The sequence below is a fragment of the Equus quagga genome, chromosome 3 (genome assembly GCF_021613505.1).
Source record: "Equus quagga isolate Etosha38 chromosome 3, UCLA_HA_Equagga_1.0, whole genome shotgun sequence".
In the NCBI taxonomy this organism is placed as follows: Eukaryota; Metazoa; Chordata; class Mammalia; order Perissodactyla; family Equidae; genus Equus; species Equus quagga.
The window spans coordinates 24927610-24947868 of record NC_060269.1 but is presented as its reverse complement, the minus strand read 5'-3'; positions in this window follow the sequence as shown (position 1 = coordinate 24947868).

The window sequence follows — 20259 nt, the reverse complement described above, 5'->3', positions numbered from 1 at the left end:
GGCCTTAATTTAATCATCAGAGACTGTAAGATGCTTTTCAATTCTGCCTCTCATATGGGACAGACTAGCATTTATTGTTGCACAGTTTGAGCAAAAATCCACAGATGAATCTAAAATAGAAATCCAGATACACTAAGGAGTTTTGATGAAAAATTTACCTCTTTGAAGTGAACGGAATTCGGAGCTGAGAGAAAGAAGCTAGAGCAATAGCTTTGAATCTACCATTTCTCTACAAGAGGGAGAGGAGGGTTCCAATGTGAAACATCCTTTGCGTTCATACAGTGGGCTTATGACCTTCTGGATGCATATTGAAAGTGAGCATCACCTTGTACAGATTAGAGACAGAATGAGGCAGAACCAGAACCCCCTAGCCCTAGGTGAGTGCCCTGTAGTGATCTTTCCTGCTACATTTGCACATAAACTTTCATAGGCTGTGAGTAGCAAAAAGATATCTCTTCACTATCAATCCATTTGACTAGCTTCATTATTGAATTAGATTATCATACTTTTTATCTGTCTAATTATCAGACAATTAGTTAAATTTGCCGTTGAAAACACTGGAACCAATTTTACTCTCATCATATTGATTAGGTCAAAATCTTCAGATGTCCTATACAAATATATCAAAATATTAGAGAGTAAAATACTACTCAAAAACTGTTTTACATACATTATCTTATTTAATTATCTAATCATCCATATAGAGTATGTATTATATTTCCTGTTATAAGGAAGGATATTTGTTCAAGATAAGGCAGTTTCAAAGGGTCAGCAATTGTTCTTGTTTGTTGATGAGCTGAATTCTGGAAGTGTCATCATTAATGCTCCCATGTACTCTTACTGGCTTCCTCACCTTCTGACTCCACTAGCATCTCACTTGCTTTCCTATAAATTTCAGAATTGATAGAAATACTTTCAGAAATACTTTGAATCCAGTAGTGTTCTCAAGTAGGCCAATGCTTTTATCATAAAAATCCATTTCAAAATTCTCTTTAAAGAACAAAGATTATTATCTTTGCCAAGACCAATAATAACGTTTAGCATGAAGTGTGATATCTAATGGATTTCAACGGGGCTGTATCTTGATTGATACAGAGATACTTTGGAACGGCATTACAGAGAAAACCATCACAAACATGCTTCACTTAGCAGCTACATTTTCAATTTCCTTTTCAAGTATTTACATTTACAAATCTTGTAGAAAACAATAACCCTGTTCACATTTGCAATGAACTCTTATTCATTAGTTACAATGAGTGAAAAATGTTTCATGGTTTCAGCAGCCACTTGCATTTCCTGAATAAATGCAAAACAGTATAAATGAGCAAACAGATAAAGAAAGTGCAAATGGCACTAGAGGAAGTCATATATTAAAGAATAATCATGGGTAAATAATACAAGAAATGATCAAGGCTGCGCAATGCTTTTGCCTGAATATGTTAGTAAATAGTCAACATACAATCCCTTTTCTGCGCTTAATAAGAGAAACACATTTGGGAAAGTAAGATTATGCTTTGATTTTTTGCTTTCAAAAGTCATGTTTGGGAGGACTTTCCTTGTTTTAGATATTAGAAATGTATATATTCTTGATCTTAAAGTTTGATTGTTTTAGAATTTTCCTTACTTGATATTTATGAACTTTTCCTCTCATTTATTAAATATTGTCTGCTCTATGATAACATTGCCTTCTTCCTGAGACAGTATTCTTTCTGCCTAGGGAATACTTAATTACTGTTAAATTCATTATAAGATACACATACTACCTAGTATTTTTTACATTTGTTTTCAGGAAATGAAAAGGTACCACATTCAAGTGCAGGCCACTGGAACCAATTATATGTATCCATGGCAAAATGTAACTTTTAGAATTAAACTTTTAAAGCAGAGAGCATTAATTGAAAACATATTCTTGTTTCATCAATATAAGTAATAAGGCTTAGACTAAAATGACATAGATGAGAAATTCAATAGAATATTTAGGAATATACCACATTAAATACAAAATGAAATAAGAAGTAACCCACTACTATCATTTTACGCTTTATGATAAATATATTTACCCATGTGTATGAATAAATATCATATGTAATATTTCCATTCTCTGTTTTTCTAGGGTCAAATTTTAAAAGGCCTGAAAATATAATCCTTTGATTTAAATATTAAATATCTCAGTACTACTTCCATTTACAAAAGAAGACAATTTTTACAGTGTACTCCATTTGCCTTGTTACATATATCACGAACTCCTATTTCAGCTCATTCCTCACACAGATAGGGAAAAATCCACTATAAAAATAAAATGTGGGGCTGGCTCCGTGGTAAATTTGGTTAAGTTCGCTCACTGCCCAGGGTTCGTGGGTTTGAATTCCAGGCGTGGACCTACACACTGCTCATCAAGCCATGCTGTGGCAGTGTCCCACATATAAAAAAAATGGAAGGGGCTTGGCATGGATGTTAGCTCAAGGACTATCTTCCTCAAGCAAATAGAGGAAGATTGGCAACAGATGCTAGCTCAGGGCCAATCTTCCTTACCAAATAAATAAATAAGTAAATAAAATGATAATGTTTAGCATCTGTCACTATAGTGTACCACAATTGTGCTAAAGTGAGCCAAGTAATTTTATGGCAGTTTTTATATTTATAAGGGTTTTTTAATTTTTAGTCAATGTAATTTGGTGCTGTTGATGCCTACCTGCCAAAGGCCACCAGAAACACACCTATGGTCAAAGCAAGGTCAGGTTCATTGAATGTGCTGTAGTCAGAGGAAGAATAGAGCATCTTGTTAAGAAAGAGTTCAGAGGCCATTATGATAGAATTTGAGCTTGTCATGGGCGATTTAAGGAGGATTTAAGGAAGTAGGATCCATTTCAGGCCTGGATGCTGCCAGAAAACAGGAACAACTTATCAATTGAGAATCGTGGTATTTTTGAATGGGGGAGGATCAAAGCTGGGGACAGGCTTGCCATTGCTGAAGAAGTTATGTCATGTTGGAAGGGAAAGATAATTACTGTTGTGGTTGAAGAGTGTCCCTGTCTGTGTTGTTTCACCACAATCAGAGAGTGCCCGCCTGAGCATTTTTTATATTCTCTGAAGACTGTTTATGTTTAGTTTGGAATATCAAGGCCTAAGTTGTCAGCAGCTAAGGCCATTTCTTCACATTCTTAGGGTAGAATTACTGAGTACGAGAAAAATATTCCAAGTCTTCTCTGAGATTTCTTGTTACAGACATGTTCTAAATTATTCTAAACAGTAATAGAAAATTGTGAAACTAATGAAATTTTTTGGCTTATGAAAGTACAAACAGTCCTCTCTTGGCATGGTAATACAAGTCTGTAAAAATATCCATACAAGCTGAAACTGTACAAAGTGATCTTAATAATAAATGAGGAAATTAAAATGGTTCTGTGATCTTTAAAAAAATTCATCAAAATATTAAAAAACTCTTACTGTTGATTATAAATTTATAATGAAATTAAAAATAATGAAATTAATATTTATTTAATACACTGTAATTTAAAACATGAGAAACATTGAAAATTAAAGTGTTTTATTTCTTTGTAAAAACTTGTCAAGTGTAGTTTGAACAGTGCTTATGTCTTTTCTTCTCCTTGTATAACTTAGAGTGGGAATCTTTCCTATGGCCTTGGTGAGTTGCCATACTTCTCTCTAAGATTGTATCAGTCTCCAACATTTTATCCTTTGTGCTTTCAATGTTGTGAAATATCTCCAAGAGTTTTTTTGCCGGTGTCATTTCCTCTGTGATATATTCATTCTTTTCATCACAACCACTTTCCTCATTTACATAGTTAAGGTCGCTTTCACCAAGATCCTGAGGCTGCTTACCGAGAGTCTCCCCACCTGCAGCAGGATCACATTCTCACAGTTCGAAATTTCTTCTGTAACTCCACTTCCATTCAATTCAAATTTCATTCCAGTGTTCCCAGTTTTGTTTCTTTGCTGCATTTTTATCTCTAATGACCAAATTCTTCTTTTTATTTTCCATATCTGTAAACTGACATGTGGGTTAGTCACTGGGAGACAAAAAGGCAACATAACTATGCACTTGACTATCTGTGTGTGAACTAAGAGCTGTGTAGTGACCAATCACCAACAGACTTTGAAAGAAGTGGTGTGATGGGTCTCTGACGATGATGAACATACGTTAGTTACATAGTGACTTATGGACTGAAGTACTTGTAGCAAAGTTGTACTATATGCAATTACTCTTACTTAACATAGGTTAACTAAAATTTGAACCATGTAGTTGGGGGTTGGTTTTCTTTAACTAAACCAGCCTGAAATGTGTGCACAGCAGAATCATGTGAAATGAAGACTATCTGTGTTTAGATATTTCTAAAAATCTAGCATTTGGTGCATTTTCAATTATTTACAAAATGTCATCTATGCTTGGTGATTTTGTATATTATCATAACTACTATGGTTATGTTATCAAGATGAGAAGAAAGCTAATTTAAAAGTTTAATATCTTGTTGTGTATTGTGTGTGGAAGAATGCATTTGCTATAGATTATACAAAACCAAATAAAATAAATAATAAAAGCTCTATTATCCTACATAATAAGAAGTTGGCGTGGTTCTAGGGTTGATTAGTCGAACAGATTGATGTCATTATAAATGAACCTAAGTTATTTCCATTTTTTCCACTCTCCTATTCTACCTGCCAGCTTTGTCCTTAGGTTAGTACCCTTTGTATCAGTGTTTTAGGGCTGCTGTAACAAATTATCACAAACTGAGTGGCTCGGAACAGCAGCAAGTTATTCTCTCACAGTTCTAGATGCTGGAAGTCCAAAATCAGGGTGTCATCAGGGCCATTCTCCCTCTGAGACTGGGTAGAAACCTTCCTTGTCTCTTCGTAGTTTCTAGGGGTAGCTGTCAGACCCCGGTATTCCTTGGCTTGTGGCTACATCACTCCAATCTCTGCCTCTGTCATCACATGGCATTCTCCCTGTGTGTCACTGTCTCTTCTCCTCTTCTTCTAAGGACACTAGTCATATTGGATTAGGGCCCCACCCAATTCAGTATAGTCTCATCTGAACTTGATTGTATCCGCAAAGACCTTGTATCCAAATAAGATCACATTCACAGGCACTGGGAGGTTAGGCCTTCAACATATCTTTTTGGAGAACACAATTCAACCCATCACAAAGTACCTCATGCTCCTTCACACTCACAAAATACCTCCTAAGGATTTTGCTTATCCCATCCAGACATAACAGCTACCAGAAAAAGAGAAAAACTTCTTACGTGTGCCTCTCTCTCAAACCAAAGGAACACTGCCAGAAATGTCCCAAAAGAATTTTTCTTTACCTCAGTAGCTAGAATGTTCTATATACCTTTGTCTGTATTTATTACTGAGGGGAATGGACCTCAATGGCTGGATTTGTGTCCAGTCTTCTTTAAAACTCATAGCCAAGAATGCTAAGGAATGTGGATACCGGCTCAATCAGGATCTCACTAGGAAGGAACAGAAAGATGGGAACAGAGATCACAAGACAGCCAACATGGCCTGCTATGCACACTTTTCCTCTCTTTTTATCCACTTAACCAGAGCAAATTTGAGGTAGTGCAGTCTGGTGCTAAACAACACAGATTTTGGACTTCAAAGTTGTCTCTCTCATTTGCTTATTTTGGGAGCTTCAAAGCTCTCTGAACTCACATTCATTTTTGAGACAGCTCTTTTGAAACAACTGTACTTTCACCACCAGATATTAATACCTGGGGCTCATCCTCAGATTTTTCCTCTCTTTAACAAGGTGCCAATGTATTTATTGTTTTCCATTTCCAGGGTCACTGTTTTAACAAGAGACTTTTTAAAAAATGCCTCTAATTTTGTTGAATGCAAAGACAAGTCATCCCATCTACATCATTTCTTTCATCTTAAAAATCTTCCTCACTCTTGTGAGACTGGTTGATCAAACTTCTTCAATGTCATTTTCCACTAGCCCCACTGTGAGATAATAGAAAATATATATGTATGTTAGTCTCTGCCCCCAGTTCCTGTCACAGGGCTCCTAAAACTCCTGTAAATTCCTAAGTGGTAAAAGTACTAGGAGCATCTTTTACTCTAATGAAGTGACCCTAGGTGGACTTAGTGGTGATTTCTGGATGGGGTCTGGTCACCAGAAAGACCAAGCCATGATTACAAGCCTGGAATTTTCAGCCCCATCCCCCATCCTCCAGAGACAGGAGAGGCGCTGGAAATGGAGTTAGTAATTGATCATGCTTACATGATGAAGCCTGCATAAAATCCCAGTAGTAGGGGTTTCAGAGAGCTTCCAAGTTGGTGAACACATTCACACCAGGAGAGAGATGCACCCCAACCCAACTCCAGAAGGACAGAAGCTCCTGTGCTCGGGACTTTCCCAGACCTCACCCTATGTATTTCTTCATCTGGCTGTTTGTCTGTATCCTTTATCATATCCTTTAATAAACTGGTAAATGTAAGTAAGTGCTTCTCTGAGTTCTGTGAACTGCTCTAGCAAGTAATGGAATCCAAGGGGCAGGAGGTCATGAGAACTTCTGATTTGTGGCCAAGTTGGACAAAAGTTGTGGGTAACCTGGGGACCTACTACTTGTGATTGGCATCTGAAGTGGGGAGCAGTCCTGTGGACCGAGTCCTTAACCTGTGGGATATGACGTTATCTCCACACAGATGGTGTCAGAATTGAGTTGAGTTGTAGGACATCCATCTGGTGTCAGAGAATTGCTTGGTGTAGGGAAAAACCTCCACACATTTGGTGACCAGCAGTGTAAAAAGTGAAGTGCTCTGTGTGCATAGTAAAGGAGACGCACAAGAAAGAATGACATATTAGGGAAGAACTGGGCTTTTGCCTGCACAGGAGGTAGAAAACTGAAGTTTTTCCGACACACCCTCATATATTGTAAGTTTATGAAAGACTATCTCCTTATCGCCACCCGAGCTAATTCTCAATAGGGTTATAGGCAGGTTCGAGTGACTTTTCTGTTAAGAACTTGCTCCTCAGCATTTTCTTCAGGCCTGTTCCAAATATTTCCTTCCTAGGGCCTTCACAGATTATTTCAGTCAGCACTGATCTCTCCTAGGAGCACATAAGATCTATTCTCTTTATTATACATTTTGTTTCTTGATTATATGTGAAGCTTCTGTTTATATAAAATGGTCTGTAATAAATGCCAAACTAGTGTATAATGTGTTGCATGGCAATACGATCAGGTACACCACATCTTTGATGGGGGGAATAAGAAATTTTTTGTGGAAACAGGACCTTAGAAGACACTTGGGTTTAAACATGTAGAGAGATTGCATAGGGAAAACTACAGAGAAAAGAACGTAGCTTAGGGAACCCAGAAGCACTGCTACCAGGTGCTCAATATATACACCTCAGTTAAGACCCTTCTAGAAGAAGGAACTCTATAAAGCTATGGTCAACATAAAGCATTGCGTTTAAGTTTCTAGTTTCCAGTTGAGTTGCCTAGTTTCATTTATCTAGCCATTTCCCACCTTGTCTTCAGCCACCTTTTCAACATTCTAAGTTTCTTTTAAGTTGTTAGAGATTTTATGTTTTTTTCAAGCTACAGATTTTCTTTTAACAGGTACTGCAATAAAAACTGACTAAATAGCTTGAAAGAGTGAATGTTGTTTAGAAAGCATTCTGAAGGCTTTCTTAGTGCATTTATATCCTCTGAGAATTAACATAATTTAGCCTCAAACTTTCAGTATAAACAGCTAGAAATGAAATAGGAAACTACAAAGTCTAATAATATGAGTTCCAGAATGTATGCTTAGTTTGATTTACCAGTAAACTCCATTCTTTCTAGAGTTATTAATATTGTGTATAACATCCACTACATGCATTTGATGTAAGAAGAAACTTTATATTCATGAATTTCAAATTACGACTCATTGCAAACCCACAGAATTATAAAGGAAAGAGCCTTGGGTCCAAGTCTTTCTAACTGGTCCACAAATAGCGCTATCTTCTTTAATGGTCACTCCACATAAGGTATGGAAATTTAATTATTCCCTAGGGTTTTCTATAGTTCGGGCATCCAGATGATATGCTATAAAATAGCCCATATTGGCTCTTTGCTGCAAATCTTTCTTCCTTGTGATTGAGTTGGTCAAGACTGCCTGTAGATACATTATTTTTCAAATCTAGATATTGTGTAGAAAGTTTGAATACAAAAATGTATAAATATCCTATCAAAATTTTGAAAGATTTAAAGAGCTAGGACTTCCTCATAAAAAATAGAAATAGGTAAAATGCAAAGAGTGCTTTAGGTAGCTAATGATTTATTCTACTTTTAGTACTATCCAAAGAATTTGCATAGGATGCACAGAATGTTGTGGAAATTAAATCAATTTTATAGACCACATAATTATTATTAGCATGCCGTAATAGAGAACATTTTGGTACTTATTCAGTTGATTCTGCTCATCGTCATTTCCCACTGATACTGAAGCCCTTTATGAAAGATACTAAATCATTCAGGAACGCTCGGGTCCTGGCACAGAGAATATATGCTGCCCAATAACACCCATTCACAGAATGTTCGGGAGAGTTCTAAGGGAGAAAAATCTTTTCATTAGGTAGCATTTGCATTTAGAATTAAGTAAGTGGATTCTTGACAATGCTAATGCATTGGCCACTATGCTTGTAACCATAACACGAAGCAACAAACTTGAGCAGAAAAAAGGGTGAATGAATGAAGCAAACTCACCTGTAGGGAGACCATATCCCAATCTGTAATTGTCATGTGGAAGTATTCTTGTTTAGATATCTGGGTATAACAATACACTTTGACTTGAATACTTGTTATTATTTTTTTTAACCTACAGAATATTTTATTTGAAGTTAAATTAATTCAGAATGAAAAATACATTATATGCAAACTAGCCAACTTTGCAAATATTGCACCCAGAAAACTAACAATGATGTTAGTTGTAATTCTGATTTTAATCCCCCAATTTTCATCTCCAAAAACCTGGACAAAACTTTGTCAAGTATAACTTCATGAACTGCTTCTTTTCTGGTCCTTTAGAATGTCTCCCTTTCTTCATTCCCTCAATCTTCAATTATCTTCTGCTTTTCCTTTAAAAACAAAAAATTGGAAAGAAACGAAAAACCCAAAAAATCTACTAAATAAAAAAAATTATTTTTTTGCAAAATAATTCATATTTATTTTTTGAAAATTCATGAAATCAAAAAGAAAAGAAAAAAACAAGTGATACATTAATATATCCCACTACAAGGAGATAAGCATTATCAACAGTTGTTGAATATCTTATACTTTTTTTTTTTTTGAGGAAGATTAGCCCTGAGCTAACATCTGCCACCAATCCTCCTTTTTTGCTGAGGAAGACTGGCCCTGAGCTAACATCCATGCCCATCTTCCTCTACTTTATATATGGGACACCTGCCACAGCATGGCTTGTGGTGCCATGTCTGCAGCCAGGATTTGAATCAGCGAACCCTGGGCCACCAAAGCGAAACGTGCACACCTAACTGCTGCGCCACCAGGCCAGCCCTATCTTATAGATTTTTAAAAACTCTCTTTGTGAGTCTTTTCCATAACCCTCATTAATTCCCAAATTGCATTTATTGCATTTGCAGAGATATTTTTGTCTCTCTGCATTTCTCTGGCTCTAGCTACTGCTGTTTTTAACAGGTAATAAGTAAATCTGGGCAATCAATCCTAGGACATAAAGCAGTCAGCTCTCCTTCAGGTATACTCCAAAACGTGCCCACTGCAATTGGTTTTTGCCTCAACATTCTCAATCTGTGTACTAAATCCTTTATACTGGTCCCCTTCTCTGTGTAAGTGGCACTGTTTAACGAATTCATAGTCAACTTCACCTTTTGGCAGGAAAAGAATAAATTGAGGCTGAGTATAGCATGAAAAAACTCCTACCCACATGAAGTCATTGATTTTGTGTTACTTCATATGTCACATCACACATCATCAAACATCGCTGCTGGCTGTAGCAGCCCATGGCTGTCATTCAACAATTTCATATCTGCTGTGTGAAAAATTCATGAACTCTTTGCAGTACATTTGCATATCTTTGCTACTGCCATTGCTATTCCCCAAAGTATAAAGTCACATCAACACAAAATATGGCCTGAACCTCTGTGTAAGCCTGTCATTTGAGTGTGAGGGGAAAAAAAGTGTTTTATTCTTTCTTTCATATTTTTAATATTGTGCTATCCAGTTAGTTAGGTCATATTTAAGTAACTTAATTGAGACTTTGGAGAGTATTAGAGTAAGGTAGATGTCAGTGGCAACCAACAGTAGACAACCCATACTGTGGATGGAAAATCACCAGTGTTAAAAATTTGAGTTATGGAAAAGGAGTGTATTACTCTTATTTTTAGTGTGACATAAGTGGCATGGTTGGACAATAATTGAGTGAGGCCATCTTTTCCTGATGGTATAAATTCTACCACATCCTTTTTATTGTTAATTGTGGAGCACAACTGAAGTCTTCAATTTGGAAAAATAGTGCAGTGAGTCATAGAGTTCTAGGAACATATCATCATTAAAGAGATCACAGATAGTGTATTAGGTGAATTAATGAGACAGAGTCATGTGTATTCTATGGAACTCTATTGACTAGTTAGTGTATTTACCCCAATGTATTTGAAGCAAATAATGGAATCTGCATAATTTAAATCATAATTTAGCATTTAAATCCAAGATATCTAAGTGAATAAATAAGATCTCATCCATTCCAACATCTAATGGAAGTTGTAGATAACCTAGAGGAAAAAAAATAATAAATTCAAAGTAGCCATTGAAAGCAAGAGAGATGAAACCAGCAGATCAGAATGATAACTTTCTGAAAGTTATGAAGCAGAGAGAATGAAGAGAAAGCCCATGCAAAATGAGGAACACAAAATTTAATAGAGAAGAAGAGAAAGAACTCAAGGATCAAAACTAGTGGTGGATGGTACAAAATCAGCCATGGGAGACCAACCAGCCAATTAACTGAATAATGGAATGTTGATGTTCTATGAATCTGCATATTCAAAGAAATGGAATAATGTCTTCATTTCTGAAGAAATTTTTTTCATTTGAAATTCTTATTCAGTTGTATGATTTAAGTTAGAGGAATAAAATATGGCATTTTCAGACATAAAAGTTTACCATTAAGAAACCCTGATAGAATTATACATAAATGTTCTTAAGCAAAATGAAAAATAATTCCAAAGACAGGAAGATACACAAGAAATACTGTTGCATACAGAAACATACAAAATTTATAGCTAAGTTAATTCTGAAAAATCTTGTAAATTTAATATTTTTAAACTGGAATTATAATTTTAGATGATTGCAGCAAAATATAGGAGCTAATTTTGAGAGGTTTGAAGAGAAAATATGGAAAGTAAATTGCATTTTGAGTAAAAATAGGAGATAGGCACTTAGCTTTAAAGGAAATCACTAAAGAAACGTGATGCATATCTTGCTACACAATAGTTATTAAAAGAAATATATATGTGTATCACACAAATTTATACATGCATATATAAAAATCTGTACTATAGTTAAGATAGGAAAGGTTTAATTAAACAAAAATTTGAGAAAACATGCAATATATGTGTGAACTCTATTCTTCTCTCTTCAGTATCTCATACACACATAAAGAAAAGATAATAAAAATCTCAAGGAACTGGGAAGCTTAAAATTCAATAAAGGGAAAACACAATTCAAAGTTCAAAACCAGTGGTGAGTAGGAATTTTATACCTGTCTATCTATCTATCTATCTATCTATCTATCTATCTAACTCCCATCCACACATATCCAGAACTGTATACACTGACTTTTAATCAAATCTACTTATGCAAGAAAGAGAAATGTGAGATTTGTGTGGGTTGGGGGTAAAGTAGGGCTCTCTTTTCTTCATACATACATCCAACTGTGTAAGTTTTGTTTGTACTCATTGGCATTAATTCACGTATTACTTTTATAACAAAAATTAATATCTAATAGGTATAAATGTTATCTATAAATTAAACTTTTTGCTCTGCATTGTTAATAATTTTTATATCTCTTCTACAGTTTGTATAATTTCAAGGATTAATATATTTTTTAAGTTTAGATTATCTTGAAACTCTAGCAATAAATCATAGCAGTAAGGACAGTGGATTTTTGATGGAGAAAAATCTGAATTTAAATTAGAATATTTCACTTTCTAGTTTTTTAATCTTAGAATTGTTACTTAACCTCTAAATCTCATTTCCTTAATAGAGTTGCTGTGAGGATGAAATAAAATCTCATCTGTAGAGTTCCTGTTTTACCCACATGAAATGCTCAAATCATGGTGGTGCTGATTAAGATGACACTGAGGATATTGAGGATGTAAGCATCTCATAATTCAAATATCAGAACCAAACTCATGATCTTTTCCCCAAAGCTCATTCTTCATTCTAACTTCAGTATTTCATTCATTTATTTATTTAATATTCCTATAACATTCATTTAATGTTCATTTAATATTTATTAACTGTGGGGCTAGGTTCTGGATACACAAAGTGGACATAGACTACTTTAAAGTGAGTTACAGGCAAGTAAGGAAGATAGATATTGTTAAAGTAAGCATAAATATAAACAAATGGTTACAAATTAGGGTAAATATTGAGAAGAAACAAAATGAGATATCTGGATATGAGAAATTTACACTGGGTGAGCAGGAAAGCTATCTCTGAAAAAGCAACATCTAAGCTAATATGTGAAGGATGACAAAAGGACTCTGAAGAGAGAAGGAAGGATTCCAAGCTCTCCGGACAGAGAGGCCAGCATGTCAGAAGTCCTGAAGAGGGAAAGATATGGTCCAATCAAGTCCAAGCTAATATCCCTGGACCTTGTGTACATGACATGAGGTTGGAGAAGCAAAGGCCATAAAATGCAGGGTTTTATTCTAAGTGCAAAGGGAAAGGACCATATGATTTCAATCTGGGCATTATTATGATACTACTAAAGCTGAAAAGAAACAAAGCAACAACGAAAAACTCCAACTGTTATGTGAAGAATTGATTAATGTCATCATCCATCCTAAGGACTAAAAGGACTATTGGAATCTGTGACTTCTTTTCCTTTCCACCTCCACTGTGCTCTTTAAACTCTTATTCTCTCAGTTCTGGTCTGCTGCAATGTGTTCTTAAAGTGTGTTCTTGCCCTCAACATCTCCATTCCTTCCTTCTCCTAACCAAAGCCATCCTGCACCTGGTCCCCAAAATGGTTCTTCTAAGGCAGACTCAGATCTTATTGCCCTGTTCAGAATAGCCCCAGACACTTACAAAAGTTTGGATTCCTCATTATGACGATAACTGTTCTTAATGTGTTCCCGCTCTCTCAAGCATTGTCTTCACCACTCGCTTTATTAAATGCTCCAGTCACACTGGGAAATTTGTTACTCCCTGTACACTCCACACAGTTTCAAGACACGGATAGGAAGCCTTTTTTTAATTTATATTTTCTGTTCTTCGACTGCTCAAGATCAAATGTGCCCTGTTCTTTAAACTGTAACTTCATTTCTCCATCCTGAAGCAATCTCGCTCTTTTTAATTTTCCCATAGTACTTATATCTACCTTTCTTAGAACAAATCTGAATTTGTTACGTTAAATTCATTTTTGTTTATTTTGGTATTTTGAAAGCAAACATCTTGCACATTCACCTTTGGATCTTCAATGTCTAACATGATGCCTTGAACCTATTTGCTTAACTAATGTTTGTTTAATTAAATATGAAAATTTATTTTATTATAACAATGAATTAACTCTGTGCATGTCCAGCCATAAAAATGTGTTTTATTAGACTACGTATTAAAAATTCATCTTTTTTTATGGCCATTTTTGGAATGTAGGTTGCTTGCAGGCTAAAACTAAGTGTCTCAAGATAAAAGATTGCTAATTTTGAGTGTACAATGCAATAAAATATATGAAGTGCTACAAAAGGTTTAAATATATAAAATCTAATACTTTACTATGTAAATTACTATACTTGTTTTAAGTAATATAATTTACAGTATATTTGGTGAAATTTTTCTTACTTGTTTTGAAAATAGGGGCAAAATATCAGTTAGCTTTTTTTCAGGTTACTAGTTTGTTCTCTACTTTCTCTGGGTATCAGGATGTCTGTCAACTTGCTCATTATAATTCACCACATGATCAGCTTGCCTTATCTAATACACAGTCTGCATATGGTGATGATATTTGTGGGAAATGCACTGAAAGAAATTCCATCTTGCCCTCCCACCCTTATGCTACTGAGTCCTTCAAATAACATGATAGCTAGAGCCAAAGAACAATGCACCAGCTGCTCACCCTCAGAAATCCACAGAGAAAAATATTCTAAAATACGTTCAACAATATAATCTCGATTTACGTTCAAAATAATCATTATGATAAATAATAATCCCATTACAGGAAAATGGCACAACTAGAGAAACAACAGGCATTCCTCATTTTAGATGGAAATCTATACATTGCACAGTCCCAGGACTTGGGTCAGAAATGTGATAGCTGGCAATGTAGTGTAAATGCCACAGGAAGAGAGAATAGGAACAAAATCTAGAGAACTTGTATCTCAGAAGGTGAGACTAAACTAATTTAGATGTTAGAAGGAAATATAAAATAAAAATATCATAATTCAAAGTATACATTTTAAGCACAAAATATGAAATAAATTATGCAGGATAAGTAATATGTATTGGAATATCACTTTATTCATTGTGTCATTAGGTCATTCACTCCACAAACTTTTGCGAATTTTTAAATTCTGGGTACCTTGCTAGGTACCTGTGTAACAAATCAAAAGAGAGGTGTATCTGCCTCTTTGAGTCTCATACTTTAATGTAAAATATACAAAATATCAATTTAATAAAAGGAATATAACAAATTTGGGGGCAAAATAAAAATATTGAATATGTTTGCCCAGAGATTAGGAAGAGAGAGTCAGTGGAAGCCTTCAAGAAATATGACACATTTTACTTGACGTTTTTTAATTATTTATTTATTTATCTACTTTTTAGGAAGATTAGCCCTGAGCTAGCATCTGCCACCAATCCTCCTCTTTTTACTGAAGAAGATTGGCCCTGAGCTAACATCTGTGCCCATCTTGCTCTACCTTTTTTATATGAGGGACACTGCCACAGCATGGCAATTGATAAGCAGTACGTGTGTCAGTGCTGGGGATCCGAACCAGTGAATCCTGGTCTGCTGAAGTCGAGCATGTGACCTTAATCACTGCACCACCAGGAAGAACTCTTTACCTGACTCTTGAATGATGAGTATGAGCTTGTTAAATAGACAAAGGGAGAAGGACATTTCAGACAAAAAAAATACAAATTCTCAAAGTGATCACAAGGTTTGAATGTGGGATAAGTGCTAATAGTTTATTATGTAGAATCGAAGTATATGTTATAATTAAGATTCCCATATTGAGAACAAGTTTCTCTTTTTGTTAAAAAAATACACACGTGTGCATGCACACACACACACACGTATGCTATCCCATCATTTGGGCATATATGCATGCCATAACTTACTTTACAGTCATGGAAAAATCACTTATTTCTGAGTCTCAGCTACTTTCAAAATGAAAATTATATAATTCTCAATCTCTTCATACAAGTTTTCGGGTATCAGAATTTGAATGGATTTTACCAACTATTAATGGAAATCATCTAATTCTGGAATCTCTCATGAAACGTCTCTGCCTCATATTTAGCCAGTTGGCACAGGCTCTAAAAACTCCAATAACACATTACCTTCTGAGATGTTTTTAGTAACTCTATTACTAAAAACAAAAACAAAAACAAAACCTGTTTGGAAAGACAGTCTCATGTGTGAGCAAGCTTACCCCCACTCAGCTGCATAAGAATGGGCCTTGGTCCTAGGACGCTTCCTTACCAAGAGCTAAAGAACCCACACAGCCTGTGCTGGGCTTATCACCTTGTATGGCAACATCTTTCCCCGTTTTAGGCTAAATGATTGCCCCCCTGTCTCTTCGTAAAGCTCTGTGCATCAGGTGGCACCTGGCCAACCCCACTGCCGAATCTCTCCTCAGCAGGGTGGTGACAGGGCTCGTTCCATTGTAGCATGAGTGGTGTGAATTGTCCTGCAATGGCTGCCGCAAGAGACCTGCTGGCCATGGAGGAATGACGCTCACCATTGAAGCTGATCTTGCTGTCTCTTCTTTATGTAAGTAAAGCATTTTTCCATTCAGTGCTTGGCTGTAGGTGTTTTCCTTGGTGACTCTAATAACAAGACACAGTGAACAGAGTGTTTAGAGTCCTCCCCTGGGATTGGTAACTGGTACATGATGTTCTACTCCCTGGGGATTGATAACTGGTGCATGATACTCTGCTTGACAAAAACCTTGTTAGAAATGTTAAAAAAATAAAAACAATTCTAAGTCAAACTGTCTTCCTGTAAATTCCACTTATCATTCATAATTATGCCTACTCTTCACCACCATGACAATTAACTCCAGCTCCACGTTGAATATACAGAAGTAACCTAATTCCTCTTCTACATGGAAGCCCTCTGAATATATTCCCGTGCTCTCCTTGAGTCTTCACACTCAGTGAATAAGAGTGAAGTCCTATATTGAAATACCTGATATCAAATCCATTTGCCTAGATGTTCTTAGACAAGTTATTCATTCTCTCTCTTCCTCCTCCTTACTTGTCAAATGGGGATAGTAACATGTACATTACAGAATTTTTATGATGATTGAATGAACTAAAATGTAAGAGTACTTAGGAAAATATCTGGCTTCTAGTATACATTCAGTAAGTGTTGGCTATTATATTAAGAGACTGAAATCTCTTCATTATGTACTATTTTATGGTCATTGCTGTATGAGTTAATGGGCTTTATTTTAGTAACTCCTCAAAAACTGAAAAATATTGTGCACCTATTTATACTTCATTAATATTATTGATATCGGCCCTGGTATCAGTTCCCCTACGTTAAACCCAGCATATATGGGGTTAAAACCAAAGCACTCATTCCTTGCTTACTCCCTGGCTTCCTGGCTCTAGAATCCACTATCTTCCCTGGAGACAAACTGCCAAGGACACCTACCTGCAAATTTCCTTATCATCCTCGTCCCTGTAAGCAGCTTCCCAAGGCCCAATGCAGGCTGGTGGGAAAGATCTAACCAGCAAGGCCACAGAGTACCCCCCCCCCCCCCCCCCCCCCCCCCCCCCCCCCCCCCCCGCAACTCGCTCCCACCCTACAAGCAGGCACATTCCTTGCAACCTCTAAAACTCCTGGCCTCTCATCTTTCGGAAAGATGAGACAAGATGAGATGAGGTAAAACAAATTTGAGGGCTCACTGTAGACTCCCAGCTGACATTGCCCAAAATAAAAACCCTTTCCTTGCCATAAGCCTGGCATTCCCATTTTTATTTGGCCCCTCTTCTGTGGCAGGTGAAGAACTTCTGTTTGTGTCCAGTAACATTATTACCATAAAACCTAGGGAAATTCCAATAGAGTTTAACTGGCTAGTAGCTCTACTCTGTACAACACTCCATCCCCCTTTAATAATGAGGATAGAATAAAATTCTTATTTTCTATAGAGAGAAAGGCAAGGTTCAGAAGAGAAACTATAGCAACATCCTTATGGGGATCAGGGAGTCAGTAGGTGGACTCCTTGTTCGTCTCTCTCAGCTTAACTCACCCCTAGAGTGCCCAACAAATAGTCACAAATCAGCTGAGAGATTACTGGAAATACTGCCACTGTCACGGAAGTCCAGTTAAAGCAGATCACAGTATTGTACCTATATATATTAAACCAAAAACGAAGGCAATCTAACCAGGAGACGCCCAACACCAGACAAGACTAGATGGATTTGAATTGAGTGGCAGGACCCCTGGAAACAAACCAATTAGCTTTGCAAGATCATCCTTGTCATTTCATTAACCTCACAATAGTATTCTTACATATTGTATGAGAAATTTTCATCTCCATTTTTTGTATTTGGGAAAGATTTTGCCATATTTCTGCTTTATGCATGAGTTTACAGAAGTTGTCTAGGATCCCACAGAGTCAGAATATTACTCCAGTCGTGTCCGACTTGAAAGTAAATTTTCCTTGAAGAGCAATGTGCTTCTTTTTTACTATTGTTGAGCAGGTTCATCATAATTTGTGCTTCGGTGGGCTCATACAGAATGCGAACTGAGTAAATGGTATTTAAGAAACATTCCATGTTCAGAATAATTTGACTGTAAAACTCAATTTAGAACCATAGTCTCACAGAGCATAAAGAGGTCCAAGTTATCCTGTAAATGTGTAATACTTATTCTCAGGATCTCCAGCTTTTATTGTTGGGTTGGAGATTTTTAGTATAGTTTTATTTTATTTAACATGTTTTGGATCCCTTTACAATTCTGGGTCATCTCCTCTAAATATTCTTCTTAAATTGTGGCAAAAAGAAATAAAGAGAAGTTCTATCAGCCACCTTGTTAGAAATACTACTATTTATTATTAAATAGTATTATTTTATTTATTTATTCATTATTTTATTTATTATTATATTATAATTATTTGTTTTTATTAAAAAAATAAAAGCTATTAGCTTTTTTTTGCTGCTGAAAAAAACTACTGAATTATATGACCTCTAATGTACCTTAGCAATTAGATTGTATATCATTTGTCCACAAGTACAAAAATGGGCTATATTTGCAACACCATCTTATACTCGTCTAGTTAAATTATTTAATTTCTATTGAACGATTTACATATCTATTGTCTCTCAGCTACTTGCTGTTGGTTCTGTGTGCTGATCATTAACACTAGGCAGAGCTAGGAGGCTGCAAATTGCATTTCTGAGGCTTCTTTGCAAATGGCTTTATTTGAAAGAAATACACTGTTGAAAAGGAACAAACTATTTATAGAAGCAAAAAAGATGGATAATCTCAAAGCATTATGCTAAACGAAAGACAGCAGATTCAAAGGTTACATACAGCAAGATTCCATTTATGAAGTTCTCGAAAAGGCAAAACAACGGAAATGGAGAACAGATTAGTGATTGCTAGGATCTTGGGGCAGGAGTAGAGTTGAATTTAAAGGAACAGCACAAGGAGATTTAAGAGACAAAGGAACTATCTTCTAAGACAAATGAGAGTCGTTCCTAAGGAATAATTTTTTTTTGGAGGAAGATTAGCCCTGAGCTAACATGTGCTGCTAATCCTCCTCTTTTTGCTGAGGAAGATTGGCCCTGAGCTAACATCCTCCCCCGTCTTCCTCTACTTTATACGTGGGACGCCTGTCACAGCATGGCTTGCCAAGTGATATTAGATCCGCACCTAGAATTCAAACCTGTGAACCCCAGGCCGTCAAAGCAAGAATGTTCGAACTTAACTGCTGTGCCACCAGGCCAGCCCCTAGAGGAACAGAATTTTAAGGAAGAGTTTTCTGAATTGGTTCTGGAGTTTCTGGAATTGGTGTTCTAATCTGATTAGATTTAAAGATGCTAATGAATCTATTTCCAGTAGGAAAAAGAGCACTGATAATCCATGGGGTGAACTATTTATATATAGCCATAGAGATACGCAAAACATCTGCATTAGATACTCCTAACCTACCACTTATAAGAAGCAAGAAGCTGGGCAACTTTGTATACGATACTTAAGAACATTTTTAGGAAATTAAGAATATAACGACTTTGATTGGTTGCTTCTAACGTCACTGGACAAAGGGGTGAAAGAAAAGGATGAGCTCAGGAATTTGAATTCCCACCTCAAGCACTTAAATACATGATTTAAGAGCTTTTAGGTGTGCCCTTCAGGAGAGTCTTAACTCCTACAGTCACAGAGATGAAATTACTAAAAATCAAATGCAGAACCCCATCCTGTGTTTGGCTGAATTATAATGCAAGTTGAATTCTCAGCCTCAGTGGGTATCAACTGTTAAAGTAAGAGCATTGACTGGAAAGGAATAGGATCTTAAAGTTGTGATCAGGATATGTTGAAAGACTCTGACACAGCTGGGGACATGGAGCCCCTAAGATCTGATGAGTCTTATTTGCCAAGAGAAAAGGCCTTCCAGCTCCCAGCAGTACTCCCCAAACACAGGGGCATCAGCCTTTCCACTCACAGTGGTATAGGCTTATCCACCTCCATCTCATGGGAATTAACCCTGCATTGATTGAGGAAACTGAGATAGTGGCTTTCTCTGAGGCAGTCACCATGTAGGACAATGCCAGATCTTCTCAGGACCCACCCCCACCACCCTCCTTTGATTCTAGA